Raw genomic sequence first — 21,787 nt, 5'->3', positions numbered from 1 at the left:
CAGGTAAGTGATAATTCAGTTTCTATACATATATTGACTTTCATTTTTGTCATACAGTTTTTCAGGAACGCACGATATCCTTAATCCTTGAAGGTCTATCCAGCTAAGAAGGGTTAGGTGCTCCGGCTCCGTTTGCATTCCTTTTTTCACCCAACGCTCACTCACTTCAGCTGGATTACAAGGTAAGAAAATGTTACCTGTTTACAATAATACATTTAATGTATCTTCAAACATAGATACAAATTTTCACTGGTGATGGGCTGCCTTCCATCAATCAGCAGCTGTATGTATGTGAGTATCCGTATATGACTGTGGAACAGACATGCTTTCTATCCATCAGCAGCTGTATGTATGTGAGTATCCGTGTGCCACTGTGGAACAGGTAAGTGATAATTAAGTTTATATACATATATTGACTTTCTTTTTTGTCATACAGTTTTTCAGGAACCCATGATATCCTCAATCCCTAAAGGTGTATCCAGTTAAAAAAAGGTTAGGTGCTCCGTCTCCTTGTGCATTTTTTTTTTTACCAAACGCTCATTCGCTTCAGCTGGATTACAAGGTAAAAGCATGTTATCTGTTTACAATAATACATTTAATGTATCTTCAAACATAGATACAAATTTACACTGGTGATGGGCTGCCTTGCCCCAACACAGTCTCATCCATCTCCAAATGTGTGGCTTTCTGCATGTCCATCTGCATCTCTGACTTTTTGGTTTTCATTCCATCAGAAGCTGTTGCTGGCTTTTTATCCATGTTCAACTGTTTGACTTTCTTTTTGCAACTGTGTGAGGCCTGCCTTCCATACATAAGCAGCTGTTTGTGTGTGAGTATCCGTATGCCACTGTGGAACAGGTAAGTGATAATTCTGTTTCTATACATATATTGACTTTCCTTTTTGTCATACATGTTTTCAGGAACCCATGATATCCTTAATCTCTAAAATTGTATCCATCTAAGAAGGGTTAGGTGCTCCGGCTCCCTCTGCATTCCCTTTTTCACCCAACGCTTACTCACTTCTGCTGGATTACAAGGTAAGAACATGTTATCTGTTTACAATAATACATTTAATGCATCTTCAAACATAGATACAAATTTTCACTGGTGATGGGCCGGCTTGCCCCAACACAGTCTCATCGTCTGTCTCCTAATGTGTGGCTGTCTGCATGTCCATCTGCATCTTTGGCGTTTTGGTTTTCTTTCCATATGAAGCTGTGGCTGGCTTTGTATCTATGTTCAACTGTTTGACTTTCTTTTTGCAACTGTGTGAGGCCTGCCTTCCATCCATCAGCAGCTGTATGTATGTGAGTATCCGTATGCCACGGTGGATCAGGTAAGTGATAATTCAGTTTCTGTACATTCATTAACTTTCTTTTTTGTCATACAGTTTTTCAGGAACCCATGATATCCTTAATCCCTGAAGGTGTATCCAGCTAAGAAGGGTTAGGTGCTCCGGCTCAGTTTGCATTCCTTTTTTCAGCCAACGCTCACTCACTTCAGCTGGATTACAAGGTAAAAGCATGTTATCTGTTTACAATAATATATTTAATGTATCTTCAAACATAGATACAAATTACCACCAGTGATGGGCTGCCTTGCCCCAACACAGTCTCATCGTCAATCTCCAAATGTGTGGCTGTCTGCATGTCCATCTGCATCTCTGGTTGTTTGGTTTTCTTTCTACGTGAAACTGTGCCTGGTTTTTTATCCATGTACAACTGCTTGTCTTCATTTTGCAGCTGTGTGAGACATGCTTTCTATCCATCAGCAGCTGTATGTATGTGAGTATCCGTATGCCACTGTGGAACAGGTAAGTGATAATTCAGTTTCTATACATATATTGACTTTCTTTTTTGTCATCCAGGTTCTTTGGAATCCCTGATATCCTCAATCCCTGAAAGTGTATCCATCTAAGAAGGGTTAGGTGCTCCGTCTCCCTCTGCATTTTTTTTTTTACCCAACGCTCACTCGCTTCAGCTGGATTACAAGGTAAAAACATGTTCCCTGTTTACAATAATACATTTAATGTATCTTCAAACATAGATACAAATTTTCACTGGTGATGGGCTGCCTTCCATCAATCAGCAGCTGTATGTATGTGAGTATCCGTATATCACTGTGGAACAGGTAAGTGATAATTAAGTTTATATACGTATTATTGACTTCATTTTGTGTCATACAGTTTTTCAGGAACCAATGATATCCTCAATCCCTAAAGGTGTATCCAGTTAAAAATGGGTTAGGTGCTCCGGCTCCATTTGCATTCCTTTTTTCACCCAACGCTCACTCACTTCAGCTGGATTACAAGGTAAGATGTTACCTGTTTACAATAATACATTTAATGTATCTTCAAACATAGATACAAATTTTCACTGGTGATGGGCTGCCTTCCATCAATCAGCAGCTGTATGTATGTGAGTATCCGTATATCACTGTGGAACAGGTAAGTGATAATTCAGTTTCTATCCATATATTGACTTTCTTTTTTGTCATACATGTTCTTTGGTATCCATGATATCCTTAATCCCTGAAGGTGTATCCAGCTAAGAAGGGTTAGGTGCTCCGGCTCCATTTGCATTCCTTTTTTCACCCAACGCTCACTCACTTCAGCTGGATTACAAGGTAAAAGCATGTTACCTGTTTACAATAATACATTTAAGGTGTCTTCAAACATAGATACAAATTTACACTGGTGATGAGCTGCCTTGCCCCAACACAGTCTCATCATCAATCTCCAAATGTGTGGCTGTCTGCATGTCCATCTGCATCTCTGGTTGTTTGGTTTTCTTTCTACGTGAAACTGTGCCTGGTTTTTTATCCATGTACAACTGCTTGTCTTCATTTTGCAGCTGTGTGAGACATGCTTTCTATCCATCAGCAGCTGTATGTATGTGAGTTTCTGTATGCCACTGTGGAACAGGTAAGTGATAATTCAGTTTCTATCCATATATTGATTTTCTTTTTTGGCATACAGGTTTTCAGGAACCCATGATTTCCTCAGTCCCTGAAGGTTTATCCATCTAAGAAGGGTTAGGTGCTCCGGCTCCTTCTGCATTCCTTTTTTCACCCAACGCTCACTCCCTTTAGCTGGATTACAAGGTAAAAGCATGTTACCTGTTTACAATAATACATTTAATGTATCTTAAAACATAGATACAAATTTTCACTGCTGATAGGCTGCCTTGCCCCAACACAGTCAACTCATCAATCTCCAAATGTGTGGCTGTCTGCATGTCCATCTGCATCTCTGGCTTTTTGGTTTTCTTTCCGTCTGAAGTAGTGGCTGGCTTTTTATCTATGGACAACTGTTTGACTTCATTTTGCAATTGTGTGAGGCCTGCCTTCCATCCATCAGCAGCTGTATGTATGTGAGCATCCGCATGCCACTGTGGAACAGGTAAGTGATAATTCGGTTTCTATATATATATTGACTTTCCTTTTTGTCATACAGATTTTCTGGAACCCATGATATCCTCAATCCCTGAAGGTGTATCCAGCTAAGAAGGGTTAGGTGCTCCGGCTCCCTCTGCATTCCTTTTTTCACCCAACGCTCACTCACTTCAGCTGGATTACAAGGTAAAAGCATGTTATCTGTTTACAATAATACATTTAATGTATCTTCAAACATAGATAAAAATTTACATTGGTGATGGGCTGCCTTGCCCCAACACAGTCAACTCATCAATCTACAAATCTGTGCCTGTCTGCATGTCCGTCCTCATCTCTGGCTTTTTGGTTTTCTTTCCATCTGAAGCTGTGGCTTTCTTTTTATCTATGTTCAGCTGTTTGACTTTCTTATTGCAACTGACTTAGGTCTGCTTTCTGTCCATCAGCAGCTGTATGTATGTGAGTATTCGTGTGCCACTGTGGAACAGGTAAGTGAAAATTCAGTTTCTTTACATATATTGACTTTCTTTTTTGTCATACAGTTTTTCAACAACCCATGATATCCTCAATTCCTAAAGGTGTATCCCTTTAAAGAAGGGTTAGGTGGTCCGGCTTCCTCTGCATTCTTTTTTTTACCCAACGCTCACTCGCTTCAGCTGGACTACAAGGTAAAAACATGTTACCTGTTTAGAATAATAGATTTACTGTATCTTCAAACATAGATACAAATTTACACCGGTTAAGTGCTGCCTTGCCCCAACACAGTCTCATCATCAATCTCCAAATGTGTGGCTGTCTGAATATCTATCTGCATCTTTGTTTGTTTGGTTTTCTTTCTATGTGAAACTGTGGCTGGCTTTTTATCTATGTACAACTGTTTGTCTTCATTTTGCAACTGTGAGGCCTGCTTTCTATCCATCAGTAGCTGTATGTATGTGAGTTACTCTATACCACTGTGGAACAGGCAAGTGATAATTCAGTTTCTATCCATATATTGACTTTCTTTTTTGTCATACAGGTTCTTTGGTATCCATGATATCCTTAATCCCTGAAGGTGTATCCAGCTAAGAAGGGTTAGGTGCTCCGGCTCCGTTTGCATTCCTTTTTTCACCCAACGCTCACTCGCTTCAGCTGGATTACAAGGTAAAAGCATGTTATCTGTTTACAATAATACATTTAATGTATCTTCAAACATAGATAAAAATTTACACCTGTGATGGGCTGCCTTACCCCAACACAGTCTCATCGTCAATCTCCTAATGTGTGGCTGTCTGCATGTCCATCTGAATCTCTGGCGTTTTGGTTTTCTTTCCATCTGAAGCTGTGGCTGGCTTTTTGTCTATGTTCAACTGTTTGACTTTCTTTTTGCAACTGTGTGAGGCCTGCCTTCCATCCATCAGCAGCTGTATGTATGTGAGTATCCTTATGCCACGGTGGATCAGGTAAGTGATAATTCAGTTTCTGTACATTCATTAACTTTCTTTTTTGTCATAATGTTTTTCAGGAACCCATGATATCCTTAATCCCTGAAGGTGTATCTCCAAATGTGTGGCTGTCTGCATGTCCATATGCATCTCTGGTTGTTTGGTTTTCTTTCTATGTGAAACTGTGCCTGGTTTTTTTATCCATGTACAACTGCTTGTCTTCATTTTGCAACTGTGTGAGGCCTGCCTTCCATCCATCAGCAGCTGTATGTATGTGAGTTTCTGTATGCCACTGTGGAACAGGTAAGTGATAATTCAGTTTCTATCCATATATTGACTTTCTTTTTTGTCATACAGTGTTTCAGGAACCCATGATATCCTCAATCCTTAAAAGTGTATCCAGCTAACAAGGGTTAGGTGCTCCGGCTCCCTCTGCATTCCTTTTTTCACCCAACGCTCACTCACTTCAGCTGGATTACAAGGTAAAAGCATGTTATCTGTTTACAATAATACATTTAATGTATCTTCAAACATAGATAAAAATTTACACTGGTGATGGGCTGCCTTGCCCCAACACAGTCTCATCATCAATCTCCAAATGTGTGGCTGTCTGAATGTCTATCTGCATCTCTGTTTGTTTGGTTTTCTTTCTATGTGAAACTGTGGCTGGCTTTTTATCTATGTACAACTGTTTGTCTTCATTTTGCAACTGTGAGGCCTGCTTTCTATCCATCAGTAGCTGTATGTATGTGACTTAGTCTATACCACTGTGGAACAGGTAAGTGATAATTCAGTTTCTATACATATATTGACTTTCTTTTTTGTCATACAGGTTCACTGGAATCCATGATATCCTTAATCCCTGAAAGTGTCTTGTCCCTGAAATCTAAGAAGGGTTCGGTGCTCCGGCTCTCTCTGCATTCTTTTTTTCACCCAACACTCACTCACTTCAGCTGGATTACAAGGTAAAAGCAGGTTACCTGTTTACAATAATACATTTAATATATCTTCAAACATAGATGCAAATTTACACTGGTGATGGGCTGCCTTGCCCCAACACAGTCAACTCATCAATCTACAAATCTGTGCCTGTCTGCATGTCCGTCCTCATCTCTGGCTTTTTGGTTTTCTTTCCATCTGAAGCTGTGGCTTTCTTTTTATCTATGTTCAGCTGTTTGACTTTCTTATTGCAACTGACTGAGGTCTGCTTTCTATCCATCAGCAGCTGTATGTATGTGAGTATCCGTGTGCCACTGTGGAACAGGTAAGTGATAATTCAGTTTCTATACATATATTGACTTTCTTTTTTGTCATTCAGTTTTTCAACAACCCATGATATCCTCAATCCCTAAAGGTGTATCCAGTTAAAGAAGTGTTAGGTGGTCCGGCTTCCTCTGCATTCTTTTTTTCACCCAACGCTCACTCACTTCAGCTGGATTACAAGGTAAATGCATGTTACCTGTTTACAATAATACATTTAATGTATCTTCAAACATAGATACAAATTTACACTGGTGATGGGCTGCTTTGCCCCAACACAGTCTTATCATCCATCTCCAAATGTGTGGCTGTCTGCATGTCCATCTGCATCTCTGGCGTTTTGGTTTTCTTTCCATCTGAAGCTGTGGCTGGCTTTTTGTCTATGTTCAACTGTTTGACTTTCTTTTTGCAACTGTGTGAGGCCTACCTTCCATCCATCAGCAGCTGTACGTATGTGAGTATCCGTATGTCACTGTGGAACAGGTAAGTGATATTTCAGTTTCTATACATATATTGACTTTCTTTTTTGTCATCCAGGTTCTTTGGAATCCCTGATATCCTCAATCCCTGAAAGTGTATCCATCTAAGAAGGGTTAGGTGCTCCATCTCCCTCTGCATTTTTTTTTTTTCACCCAACGCTCACTCGCTTCAGCTGGATTACAAGGTAAAAACATGTTCCCTGTTTACAATAATACATTTAATGTATCTTCAAACATAGATTCAAATTTACACCGGTGATGGGCTGCCTTGCCCCAACACAGTCTCATCGTCAATCTCCAAATATTTGGCTGTCTGCATGTCCATCTGCATCTCTGGTTGTTTGATTTTCTTTCTATGTGAAACTGTGGCTGGCTTTTTATCTATGTAAAACTGTTTGACTTCATTTTGCAACTGTTAGGTCTGCTTTCTATCCATCAGCAGCTGTATGTATGTGAGTATCCTTGTGCCACTGTGGAACAGGTAAGTGATAATTCAGTTTCTATACATATATTGACTTTCTTTTTTGTCATACAGGTTCACTGGAATCCATGATATCCTCAATCCCTGAAAGTGTATCCATCTAAGAAGGGTTCGGTGCTCCGGCTCTCTCTGCATTCTTTTTTTCACCCAACACTCACTCACTTCAGCTGGATTACAAGGTAAAAACATGTTCCCTGTTTACAATAATACATTTAATGTATCTTCAAACATAGATTCAAATTTACACCGGTGATGGGCTGCCTTGCCCCAACACAGTCTCATTATCAATTTCCAAATGTGTAGTTGTCTGCATGTCCATCTGCATCTCTGGTTGTTTGGTTTTCTTTCTATGTCAAACTGTGCCTGGTTTTTTATCCATGTACAACTGCTTGTCTTCATTTTGCAGCTGTGTGAGACATGCTTTCTATCCATCAGCAGCTGTATGTATGTGAGTATCCGTGTGCCACTGTGGAACAGGTAAGTGATAATTCAGTTTCTATACATATATTGACTTTCATTTTTGTCATACAGTTTTTCAGGAACGCACGATATCCTTAATCCTTGAAGGTCTATCCAGCTAAGAAGGGTTAGGTGCTCCGGCTCCGTTTGCATTCCTTTTTTCACCCAACGCTCACTCACTTCAGCTGGATTACAAGGTAAGAAAATGTTACCTGTTTACAATAATACATTTAATGTATCTTCAAACATAGATACAAATTTTCACTGGTGATGGGCTGCCTTCCATCAATCAGCAGCTGTATGTATGTGAGTATCCGTATATGACTGTGGAACAGACATGCTTTCTATCCATCAGCAGCTGTATGTATGTGAGTATCCGTGTGCCACTGTGGAACAGGTAAGTGATAATTAAGTTTATATACATATATTGACTTTCTTTTTTGTCATACAGTTTTTCAGGAACCCATGATATCCTCAATCCCTAAAGGTGTATCCAGTTAAAAAAAGGTTAGGTGCTCCGTCTCCTTGTGCATTTTTTTTTTTACCAAACGCTCATTCGCTTCAGCTGGATTACAAGGTAAAAGCATGTTATCTGTTTACAATAATACATTTAATGTATCTTCAAACATAGATACAAATTTACACTGGTGATGGGCTGCCTTGCCCCAACACAGTCTCATCCATCTCCAAATGTGTGGCTTTCTGCATGTCCATCTGCATCTCTGACTTTTTGGTTTTCATTCCATCAGAAGCTGTTGCTGGCTTTTTATCCATGTTCAACTGTTTGACTTTCTTTTTGCAACTGTGTGAGGCCTGCCTTCCATACATAAGCAGCTGTTTGTGTGTGAGTATCCGTATGCCACTGTGGAACAGGTAAGTGATAATTCTGTTTCTATACATATATTGACTTTCCTTTTTGTCATACATGTTTTCAGGAACCCATGATATCCTTAATCTCTAAAATTGTATCCATCTAAGAAGGGTTAGGTGCTCCGGCTCCCTCTGCATTCCCTTTTTCACCCAACGCTTACTCACTTCTGCTGGATTACAAGGTAAGAACATGTTATCTGTTTACAATAATACATTTAATGCATCTTCAAACATAGATACAAATTTTCACTGGTGATGGGCCGGCTTGCCCCAACACAGTCTCATCGTCTGTCTCCTAATGTGTGGCTGTCTGCATGTCCATCTGCATCTTTGGCGTTTTGGTTTTCTTTCCATATGAAGCTGTGGCTGGCTTTGTATCTATGTTCAACTGTTTGACTTTCTTTTTGCAACTGTGTGAGGCCTGCCTTCCATCCATCAGCAGCTGTATGTATGTGAGTATCCGTATGCCACGGTGGATCAGGTAAGTGATAATTCAGTTTCTGTACATTCATTAACTTTCTTTTTTGTCATACAGTTTTTCAGGAACCCATGATATCCTTAATCCCTGAAGGTGTATCCAGCTAAGAAGGGTTAGGTGCTCCGGCTCAGTTTGCATTCCTTTTTTCAGCCAACGCTCACTCACTTCAGCTGGATTACAAGGTAAAAGCATGTTATCTGTTTACAATAATATATTTAATGTATCTTCAAACATAGATACAAATTACCACCAGTGATGGGCTGCCTTGCCCCAACACAGTCTCATCGTCAATCTCCAAATGTGTGGCTGTCTGCATGTCCATCTGCATCTCTGGTTGTTTGGTTTTCTTTCTACGTGAAACTGTGCCTGGTTTTTTATCCATGTACAACTGCTTGTCTTCATTTTGCAGCTGTGTGAGACATGCTTTCTATCCATCAGCAGCTGTATGTATGTGAGTATCCGTATGCCACTGTGGAACAGGTAAGTGATAATTCAGTTTCTATACATATATTGACTTTCTTTTTTGTCATCCAGGTTCTTTGGAATCCCTGATATCCTCAATCCCTGAAAGTGTATCCATCTAAGAAGGGTTAGGTGCTCCGTCTCCCTCTGCATTTTTTTTTTTACCCAACGCTCACTCGCTTCAGCTGGATTACAAGGTAAAAACATGTTCCCTGTTTACAATAATACATTTAATGTATCTTCAAACATAGATTCAAATTTACACCGGTGATGGGCTGACCTTGCCCCAACACAGTCTCATTATCAATTTCCAAATGTGTAGTTGTCTGCATGTCCATCTGCATCTCTGGTTGTTTGGTTTTCTTTCTATGTCAAACTGTGCCTGGTTTTTTATCCATGTACAACTGCTTGTCTTCATTTTGCAGCTGTGTGAGACATGCTTTCTATCCATCAGCAGCTGTATGTATGTGAGTATCCGTGTGCCACTGTGGAACAGGTAAGTGATAATTCAGTTTCTATACATATATTGACTTTCATTTTTGTCATACAGTTTTTCAGGAACGCACGATATCCTTAATCCTTGAAGGTCTATCCAGCTAAGAAGGGTTAGGTGCTCCGGCTCCGTTTGCATTCCTTTTTTCACCCAACGCTCACTCACTTCAGCTGGATTACAAGGTAAGAAAATGTTACCTGTTTACAATAATACATTTAATGTATCTTCAAACATAGATACAAATTTTCACTGGTGATGGGCTGCCTTCCATCAATCAGCAGCTGTATGTATGTGAGTATCCGTATATGACTGTGGAACAGGTAAGTGATAATTAAGTTTATATACATATATTGACTTTCCTTTTTGTCATACATGTTTTCAGGAACCCATGATATCCTTAATCCCTAAAATTGTATCCATCTAAGAAGGGTTAGGTGCTCCGGCTCCCTCTGCATTCCCTTTTTCACCCAACGCTTACTCACTTCTGCTGGATTACAAGGTAAGAACATGTTATCTGTTTACAATAATACATTTAATGCATCTTCAAACATAGATACAAATTTTCACTGGTGATGGGCCGGCTTGCCCCAACACAGTCTCATCGTCTGTCTCCTAATGTGTGGCTGTCTGCATGTCCATCTGCATCTTTGGCGTTTTGGTTTTCTGTCCATATGAAGCTGTGGCTGGCTTTGTATCTATGTTGAACTGTTTGACTTTCTTTTTGCAACTGTGTGAGGCCTGCCTTCCATCCATCAGCAGCTGTATGTATGTGAGTATCCGTGTGCCACTGTGGAACAGGTACGTGATAATTCAGTTTCTATACATATATTGACTTTCCTTTTTGTCATACAGATTCTCTGGAACCCATGATATCCTCAATCCCTGAAGGTGTATCCAGCTAAGAAGGGTTAGGTGCTCCGGCTCCGTTTGCATGTTTTTTTTTCACCCAACGCTCACTCACTTCAGCTGGATTACAAGGTAAAAGCATGTTACCTGTTTACAATAATACATTTAATGTATCTTCAAACATAGATACAAATTTTCACTGGTGATGGGCTGCCTTCCATCCATCAGCAGCTGTATGTATGTGAGTATCCGTGTGCTACTGTGGAACAGGTAAGTGATAATTCAGTTTCTATACATATATTGACTTTCTTTTTTGTCATCCAGGTTCCCTGGAATCCGTGATATCCTCAATCCCTAAAGGTGTATCCAGTTAAAGAAGGGTTCGGTGCTCCGGCTCTCTCTGCATTCTTTTTTTCACCCAACGCTCACTCACTTCAGCTGGATTACAAGGTAAAAGCATGTTACCTGTTTACAATAATACATTTAATATATCTTCAAACATAGATGCAAATTTACACTGGTGATGGGCTGCCTTGCCCCAACACAGTCAACTCATCAATCTACAAATCTGTGCCTGTCTGCATGTCCGTCCTCATCTCTGGCTTTTTGGTTTTCTTTCCATCTGAAGCTGTGGCTTTCTTTTTATCTATGTTCAGCTGTTTGACTTTCTTATTGCAACTGACTGAGGTCTGCTTTCTGTCCATCAGCAGCTGTATGTATGTGAGTATCCGTATGCCACGGTGTATCAGGTAAGTGATAATTCAGTTTCTGTACATTCATTAACTTTCTTTTTTGTCATAATGTTTTTCAGGAACCCATGATATCCTTAATTCCTGAAGGTGTATCTCCAAATGTGTGGCTGTCTGCATGTCCATATGCATCTCTGGTTGTTTGGTTTCATTTCTTTGCGAAACTGTGCCTGGTTTTTTATCCATGTAAATCTGCTTGTCTTCATTTTGCAGCTATGTGAGACCTGCTTTCTATCCATCAGCAGCTGTATGTATGTGAGTTTCTGTATGCCACTGTGGAACAGGTAAGTGATAATTCAGTTTCTATCCATATATTGACTTTCTTTTTTGTCATACAGTGTTTCAGGAACCCATGATATCCTCAATCCCTAAAAGTGTATCAAGCTAACAAGGGTTAGGTGCACCGGCTCCCTCTGCATTCCTTTTTTCACCCAACGCTCACTCACTTCAGCTGGATTACAAGGTAAAAGCATGTTATCTGTTTACAATAATACATTTAAGGTATCTTCAAACATAGATAAAAATTTACATAGGTGATGGGCTGCCTTGCCCCAACACAGTCTCAACGTCAATCTCCTTATGTGTGGCTGTCTGCATGTCCATTTGCATCTCTGGCTTTTTGGTTTTTATTCCATCTGAATCTTTTGCTGGCTTTGTATCTATGTTGAACTGTTTGTCTTTCTTTTTGCAAGTGTGAGGCCTGCCTTCCATGCATCAGCAGCTATATGTATGTAAGTATCCGTATGCCACTGTGGAACAGGTAAGTGATAATTCAGTTTCTATACATATATTGACTTTCTTTTTTTGTCATCCAGGTTCTTTGGAATCCATGATATCCTCAATCACTGACTGTGTATCCATCTGAGAAGGGTTAGGTGCTCCGCCTCCCTCTGCATTCCTTTTTTCACCCAACGCTCACTCACTTCAGCTGGATTACAAGGTAAAAGCATGTTACCTGTTTACAATAATACATTTAATGTATCTTCAAACATAGATACAAATTTACACTGGTGATGGGCTGCCTTGCCCCAACACAGTCTCATCGTCAAACTCCTAATGTGTGGCTGTCTGCATGTCCATCTGAATCTCTGGCGTTTTGGTTTTCTTTCCATCTGAAGCTGTGGCTGGCTTTTTGTCTATGTTCAACTGTTTGACTTTCTTTTTGCAACTGTGTGAGGCCTGCCTTCCATCCATCAGCAGCTGTATGTATGTGAGTATCCGTATGCCACGGTGGATCAGGTAAGTGATAATTCAGTTTCTGTACATTCATTAACTTTCTTTTTTATCATACAGTTTTTCAGGAACCCATGATATCCTTAATTCCTGAAGGTGTATCCAGCTAAGAAGGGTTAGGTGCTCCGGCTCAGTTTGCATTCCTTTTTTCAGCCAACGCTCACTCACTTCAGCTGGATTACAAGGTAAGATGTTATCTGTTTACAATAATATATTTAATGTATCTTCAAACATAGATACAAATTTACACTGGTGATGGGCTGCCTTGCCCCAACACAGTCTCATCGTCAATCTCCAAATGTGTGGCTGTCTGCATGTCCATCTGCATCTCTGGTTGTTTGGTTTTCTTTCTACGTGAAACTGTGCCTGGTTTTTTTATCCATGTACAACTGCTTGTCTTCATTTTGCAGCTGTGTGAGACATGCTTTCTATCCATCAGCAGCTGTATGTATGTGAGTTTCTGTATGCCACTGTGGAACAGGTAAGTGATAATTCAGTTTCTATCCATATATTGATTTTCTTTTTTGTCATACAGGTTTTCAGGAACCCATGATTTCCTCAATCCCTGAAGGTTTATCCATCTAAGAAGGGTTAGGTGCTCCGGCTCCTTCTGCATTCCTTTTTTCACCCAACGCTCAGTCCCTTTAGCTGGATTACAAGGTAAAAGCATGTTACCTATTTACAATAATACATTTAATATATCTTCAAACATAGATGCAAATTTACACTGGTGATGGGCTGCCTTGCCCCAACACAGTCAACTCATCAATCTACAAATCTGTGCCTGTCTGCATGTCCGTCCTCATCTCTGGCTTTTTGGTTTTCTTTCCATCTGAAGCTGTGGCTTTCTTTTTATCTATATTCAGCTGTTTGACTTTCTTATTGCAACTGACTGAGGTCTGCTTTCTATCCATCAGCAGCTGTATGAATGTGAGTATCCGTGTGCCACTGTGGAACAGGTAAGTGATAATTCAGTTTCTATACATATATTGACTTTCTTTTTTGTCATACAGTTTTTCAACAACCCATGATATCCTCAATCCCTAAAGGTGTATCCAGTTAAAGAAGGGTTAGGTGGTCCGGCTTCCTCTGCATTCTTTTTTTCACCCAACGCTCACTCGCTTCAGCTGGATTACAAGGTAAAAGCATGTTATCTGTTTACAATAATACATTTAATGTATCTTCAATCATACATACAAATTTACAATGGTGATGGGCTGTCTTGCCCCAACACAGTCTCATCGTCAAACTCCTAATGTGTGGCTGTCTGCATGTCCATCTGCATCTTTGGCTTTTTGGTTTTCATTCCATCTGAAGCTGTGGCTGGCTTTTTATCTATGTTCAACTGTTTGACTTTCTTTTTGCAACTGTGTGAGGCCTGCCTTCCATCCATCAGCAGCTGTATGTATGTGAGTATCCGTATGCCACTGTGAAACAGGTAAGTGATAATTCTGTTTCTATACATATATTGACTTTCTTTTTTGTCATCCAGGTTCTTTGGAATCCATGATATCCTCAATCACTGACGGTGTATCCATCTAAGAAGGGTTAGGAGCTCCGCCTCCCTCTGCATTCCTTTTTTCACCCAACGCTCACTCACTTCAGCTGGATTACAAGGTAAAAGCATGTTATCTGTTTACAATAACACATTTAATGTATCTTCAAACATAGATAAAAATTTACACTAGTGATGGGCTACCTTGCCCCAACACAGTCTCATCGTCAATCTCCTAATGTGTGGCTGTCTGCATGTCCATCTGCATCTCTAGCTTTTTGGTTTTCATTCCATCTGAAGCTGTGGCTGGCTTTTTATCTATGTTCAACTGTTTGTCTTTCTTTTTGCAACTGTGTGAGGCCTGCCTTCCATCCATCAGCAGCTGTATGTATGTGAGTATCCGTATGCCACTGTGAAACAGGTAAGTGATAATTCAGTTTCTATACATATATTGACTTTCTTTTTTGTCATCCAGGTTCTTTGGAATCCATGATATCCTCAATCACTGATGGTGTATCCATCTAAGAAGGGTTAGGTGCTCCGCCTCCCTCTGCATTCCTTTTTTCACCCAACGCTCACTCACTTCAGCTGGATTACAAGGTAAAAGCATGTTACCTGTTTACAATAATACATTTAATGTATCTTCAAACATAGATACAAATTTTCACTGGTGATAGGCTGCCTTGCCCCAACACAGTCAACTCATCAATCTCCAAATGTGTGGCTGTCTGCATGTCCATCTGCATCTCTGGTTGTTTGATTTTCTTTCTATGTGAAACTGTGGCTGGCTTTTTATCTATGTAAAACTGTTTGACTTCATTTTGCAACTGTGTTAGGTCTGCTTTTTATCCATCAGCAGCTGTATGTATGTGAGTATCCTTGTGCCACTGTGGAACAGGTAAGTGATAATTCAGTTTCTATACATATATTGACTTTCTTTTTTGTCATACAGGTTCACTGGAATCCATGATATCCTCAATCCCTGAAAGTGTATCCATCTAAGAAGGGTTCGGTGCTCCGGCTCCCTCTGCATTCTTTTTTTCACCCAACACTCACTCACTTCAGCTGGATTACAAGGTAAAAGCATGTTACCTGTTTACAATAATACATTTAATATATCTTCAAACATAGATGCAAATTTACACTGGTGATGGGCTACCTTGCCCCAACACAGTCAACTCGTCAATCTACAAATCTGTGCCTGTCTGCATGTCCGTCCTCATCTCTGGCTTTTTGGTTTTCTTTCCATCTGAAGCTGTGGCTTTGTTTTTATCTATGTTCAGCTGTTTGACTTTCTTATCGCAACTGACTGAGGTCTGCTTTCTGTCCATCAGCAGCTGTATGTATGTGAGTATCCGTGTGCCACTGTGGAACAGGTAAGTGATAATTCAGTTTCTATACATAAATTGACTTTCTTTTTTGTCATACAGATATCCTCAATCCCTAAAGGTGTATCCAGTTAAAGAAGGGTTAGGTGGTCCGGCTTCCTCTGCATTCTTTTTTTCACCCAACGCTCACTCGCTTCAGCTGGATTACAAGGTAAAAGCATGTTATCTGTTTACAATAATACATTTAATGTATCTTCAATCATACATACAAATTTACAATGGTGATGGGCTGCCTTGCCCCAACACAGTCTCATCGTCAAGCTCCTAATGTGTGGCTGTCTGCATGTCCATCTGCATCTTTGGCTTTTTGGTTTTCATTCCATCTGAAGCTGTGGCTGGCTTTTTATCTATGTTCAACTGTTTGACTTTCTTTTTGCAACTGTGCGAGGCCTGCCTTCCATCCATCAGCAGCTGTATGTATGTGAGTATCCGTATGCCACTGTGAAACAGGTAAGTGATAATTCTGTTTCTATACATATTTTGACTTTCTTTTTTGTCATCCAGGTTCTTTGGAATCCATGATATCCTCAATCACTGACGGTGTATCCATCTAAGAAGGGTTAGGTGCTCCGCCTCCCTCTGCATTCCTTTTTTCACCCAACGCTCACTCACTTCAGCTGGATTACAAGGTAAAAGCATGTTATCTGTTTACAATAATACATTTAATGTATCTTCAAACATAGATAAAAATTTACACTGGTGATGGGCTACCTTGCCCCAACACAGTCTCATCGTCAATCTCCTAATGTGTGGCTGTCTGCATGTCCATCTGCATCTCTGGCTTTTTGGTTTTCATTCCATCTGAAGCTGTGGCTGGCTTTTTATCTATGTTCAACTGTTTGACTTTCTTTTTGCAACTGTGTGAGGCCTGCCTTCCATCCATCAGCAGCTGTATGTATGTGAGTATCCGTATGCCACTGTGAAACAGGTAAGTGATAATTCTGTTTCTATACATATATTGACTTTCTTTTTTGTCATCCAGGTTCTTTGGAATCCATGATATCCTCAATCACTGACGGTGTATCTCCAAATGTGTGGCTGTCTGCATGTCCATATGCATCTCTGGTTGTTTGGTTTTCTTTCTATGTGAAACTGTGCCTGGTTTTTTATCCATGTACAACTGCTTGTCTTCATTTTGCAGCTATGTGAGACCTGCTTTCTATCCATCAGCAGCTGTATGTATGTGAGTTTCTGTATGCCACTGTGGAACCGGTAAGTGATAATTCAGTTTCTATCAGTATATTGACTTTCTTTTTTATCATACAGTGTTTCAGGAACCCATGATATCCTCAATCCCTAAAAGTGTATCCAGCTAACAAGGGTTAGGTGCTCCGGCTCCCTCTGCATTCCTTTTTTCACCCAACGCTCACTCGCTTCAGCCGTATTACAAGATAAAAGCATGTTACCTGTTTACAATAATACATTTAATGTATCTTCAAACATTGATATAAATTTACACCGGTGATGGGCTGCCTTGCCCCAAACAAATTCTCATCTTCAATCTCCTAATGTGTGGTTATCTGCATGTCCATCTGCATCTCTGGCTTTTTGGTTTTCTTTCCATCTGAAGGTGTGGCTAGCTTTTTATCTATGTTTAACCGTTTGGCTTTCTTTTTGCAACTGGGTGAGGACTGTTTTCTGTCCATCAGCAGCTGATTGTATGTGAGTATCCGTATGCCACTGTGGAACAGGTAAGTGATAATTCACTTTCTATACATATATTATAAATAATACATTTAATGTATTTTTGTTTGCAGTAGCTAAACTTAGCGAAGCAGCAGCAGCAGAAGCAGCTGTGGACTATAACCTTTCTAACACTTGTCAAGAGTGTACCTTACCTTTACCGTGCCATAGATGATGAGGTATATTCCTTCAGGCTGGTCATTTTCACGCATGATGTTCTCGCCAGACTTAAAATGCAACAGCTTGGAAACTTTCTAAAAACAACAGCAGGACCAATCCATCAAAATCCAAAATCATGCATTTTGGGTCTATGCACTAGATAGTAATAATAATTACTATTTCAACTTTATCTGTACTTCTGAAACAGCATATGTCAACTCATGCTGTTCCACAATATATAACTGTATATTGAGAATGTTACTATATTAGTGTAACAGTCACAAACATATACTTATCACTTGTTATAAGCGTGTTGACCTATAAAACTCTATATAACATTAGAATAAACCTAAATAAATATAAAGTCAGTGATCAGAATGTTCTGTTGATCAGTAAAGTTATAGATATGCTAGTTAGAGCAGCACAGCTAGGAAAACACAGGTTTGAGTGCTGATCTTTTATGAGCTCCAGACTCTGATTGACTTTAATGAAGGACTGATTAGATAAACTAGGTGTTGGTTGGGAAGTGAACATATCTGCCTTCCTCCAGGACAGCACTGGAAATGGATGACTATTTGTATGTAGAGCAGTGTTTAATGTGAGGTTCTTTTTGAACAAATAAAAACTTATTACCTTTTATTTTTAGACTTTTGCAAAATACTGTATTTATACACCAAAGAGCCAAACATTCGAAACCTCATCAACTGTTGCCTACACTAGACACGCGAGTGTCGGAAATGGACCTTGAACCTTGAGGAGCAATGAGGGGTGGTTTGTTTTTTTGGAAGATCACATCGTGCGTGTGCTCTATTTAGCACAGATACCACCTTCAGGAAGTCTGAGCTGTTTTGGCAGCACATGGAAGAACAACAGCATACTACCCCTAGTGGTCATAATGTTTTGGCTCATTGGTGTAGAAACCTGCATTTAGGTCTCTATTTTAGCTCCTTATTTAAATACTTTAGGTTCTACCTTCAAATACAGAATCTGAGGAATGCTGTTATGAAGCCATGGCACATTTTGCAGGACCTCCATGTGTATCGGCATCAGGATGGCCGGGGGGAAATCCCTGATGTACTTCATATTTTTTTCAATGACCTGATCAAAACAACAAACAAGTAGAAATTATTAACTTAACAGCAGTGAGCTGGAATCTGGAATTACGACAGAAAGTAGTGACAAAAAGTGTTTTTTTTTTTTTTACGTTCTCAAGTTTTGAGGCTTCCACTTCATCTACATGTCCTGCTGAATCAAATGTTTGGATGGTTTCTCTTTTGGAGTTGAGAATCGATCGAAGGGCCTTCCTGGTCATCACTGAGATGGCAATCTCCGGAAAGCTTTTCTGAAGCAGATCTGCAGACACAAAATGTTTCACATGGACTTACAAAAGCTGTCAAACGTGAGTGGTCACTGATTTCTGATCTTCTTCAATTGAGTAAGACAATAAATCCTTGCAAAGGTGTAGTGATGATAAAGCAGCTGTGAACTAAAGCTGAGGGTATACTGATGATCAGGTTCTTTATTGGTCTAAAAAGCAGGTGTGGCCTAAACAACGATCTGACAGTTTTCTTTTCCAGACTATTGTAAAAGCCCATCCTACAGAGAAAACCTTCATTTGTATTAAAGGGCTACAATACGTTTTCCTGTGTTTAGTGGCTGCTTTGCAGTTTGGGGCGTTTTCACACTCTCAGTCCGGTTAAATCGGACTCTGGTTCGTTTTCACCCTTTGTTTGGGCAGGTGAGAATACCTGCCAGTAACCAGTAACTCAGATCCAGACCAAAACAACCGCATAAGGAACCTCTGGAGCGGTTCATTTGTGGTGAGAAGGTGATCTGACCTCGTTCTGCAGGTGCAGTTTAACCAGGTATCCTGCCTGATCATTACTACAGCTATGAACAGACACCATCTCCGCTGCTGCTCCATGTTAATCTGCACTAGACCTTCTTCCTGTATTTACTGTCTTGCTCCGCTCCCAACAAGTCAGACCAATCAGCAGAGAGAACATTATCACATGGTTTGATGGGACACATTTTGGTGTGCTTGGATTTTTCCCTCCAAGTTTACAAACTCCTAACTGATTCAGACCAGAGCGAATCAGCTGTAGGCCAAGTTTCCAAACATGGACAGTTTGGACGGGAGGGTGAACGGTGCGCTGTGAAACCTTGTTGGCATCCAGCTCTTTTATTTCATAATAGTGAGGTCTATTCAGTTTTCAATGGTTCGGGCCTTTTAAATATATTCTGAGAAGCTGTACTGCATGTCTTCCAGTATGACTGAAAACAAACTGGATGTAGATGTTCTCAGACCACAAAGCCAGTGTGGTCTCTCTCTCCGGTCCATATTAGTTGTGCACTGCGGGAGAATCAATATCCATTTCAAGAACGAGTACGTGTGATGTGCGTATAATCCGTGTTTCGATTGTGGACCGGCACAAGAATACCATTTTGATGCTAATCAAGTGTTACGTGGCTGTCGCGAAAAGACGGGCACTGCTAAGAATGTGGCTTTGTGGCATTCTGTCCAGCGGTGCTCCTGTAATCCGTTTCTTTGGTCAAGACTATTCGGTAAGCCCTCTGCATCATGCGGTCTGCCTCTGTGCATTTATCATATTATGTTTTATTTTCTGAAAGAAAAGAAAAGAAAAAATCACAAATGTTCAAATGATTGGGCTGATCACCTGAGTCTGGGGTCAATAATCAGACATGTTTAGGATCTGTGCTTCTTTAGTTTGCAACCGGAAATGCTAGGCTAACGATGCTAATAAACACAAGATCTAGACTGTCACCAACGTTTGCGCCATAAATACCAACAACAACTTCTTTAGCTTCAAATAAACCCAAAACGTGTTTAAAAACGTCACCCTGTAGGAAATGCAACTGGAATAATTATAGACACACTATAAAGACGTGGTGTAAATGTAAATAAAGGGCTTACCGATCTCTATAGCAGCATACTTCATGTCTCTCTCCAAAAGGCTCTTTACTTGCTGAAGAAAGAAAAGTGACTGAACTAATTAGTTGATCAGGAATAATAATTCATTAATTAAAATCTCTTTCATCAGTGTGTAATTTCACTCAACACACTGTTTAGGTTTAATGTGTGTCTATTAACCGTGGTAGTTCCTAGACTCCAGGAGATTAAGCAACTATCACAGCTGCAAATGTTCCCAATAAAGAAAACGCATGCAGTGAGCAGACAGAAGCTCCTTCTTGACGAGAGAGGTCAACTGAGAATATGTAGTTTGTAAACATAAAACTAGCTAATTGAGGAACTTCATTACTAATAATTCTATTTAGAATTACAGGACAGAAATATGAAATAGGTTTAGAATTAGACATGGGTAATATAGAGTTTTCTTAGGCTAATCAGACGGATCAATTTACCCCTAACTATTTGAGTCTATTTAAGTTTATTTGCACCTCAACAGCAGCCCTGAACTGAATTAAGTTCAATCTCCTGAATAAAGCAGACACACAGTATATGGCTCCTACTCCCTATGCAATGCACTGCACAGGTCATTAGACTATGTGCAAATGCACACACACACACACACACACACACACACAGCTTGTCTATTGCCTGTAGAGAACTACTGCCAATAAAATTGGACTCTCTGGAGCAGATCGTCATCATGAACCTATTGGCACCATGCTGCCTAATGCCAGGCGTGGGCTAGATGGGTATAAAGCATTGAGCTGTAGAGCAGTGGAAGAGCTGGGGGGGTTGGAAATGAGGAGGGGTGGTGATCATCTTCAAACATCCTGACCTCACTAATGTTCTTGCTGTAATCAAATCCTCATAGCAATGCTTCAAAATCTAGTAGAAAATCTTCTTCCCTGGACAGTAAAGACAGTTGCTCCAACAAAAGCAGGACAAACCTTTTCTAATTCTCCTGATTTCAGAATGAGCAGATGTCCCAATACTTTTGCCCATATGTGTATTAAAGGACCAATATATGACAGCGTTTTTACAACTCCTTTTATCCTGTATGCCCCTTTTGTCCTGTTCTATTGGCAGTACTTCTCTACAGGGGCTAGACTGATCTCTCCATGACGTGACAATTCCATAAAACCAGTGAACATCAAAATACTTTATATTCTGCTGCCAAACTGGTGCTTGTTGACTTTATGCTGAATGAAGATTGTAAATAACAGCTAAAACTGAATCTCCTACAGAAGCTCAAATGATAAACAGCACTCACCGCTGTAAGTGCAGCCGTGGTTAGGAGAACGGAGAAACATGATATTTTGTCGGTACCTCAGCAACTCTTTGGTCTTCGGTGATGTGGTCTATGATTTTGCTGATGTCTTCCAGTGCGTTGATGTAGCCTGTTGCAATGTCATAGCCAAAGTTCACCTGTTTCTGAAACTCATGACAAAGTATTTTCACCAGGACCTGAGTGATTACCTGGAGGTAAACAAAGATCAAGTGCTACAT

The sequence above is a fragment of the Salminus brasiliensis genome, chromosome 1 (genome assembly GCF_030463535.1).
Source record: "Salminus brasiliensis chromosome 1, fSalBra1.hap2, whole genome shotgun sequence".
NCBI lineage: Eukaryota > Metazoa > Chordata > Actinopteri > Characiformes > Bryconidae > Salminus > Salminus brasiliensis.
The sequence above is the reverse complement of the archived record's forward strand: the minus strand, read 5'-3'. Positions refer to the sequence as shown.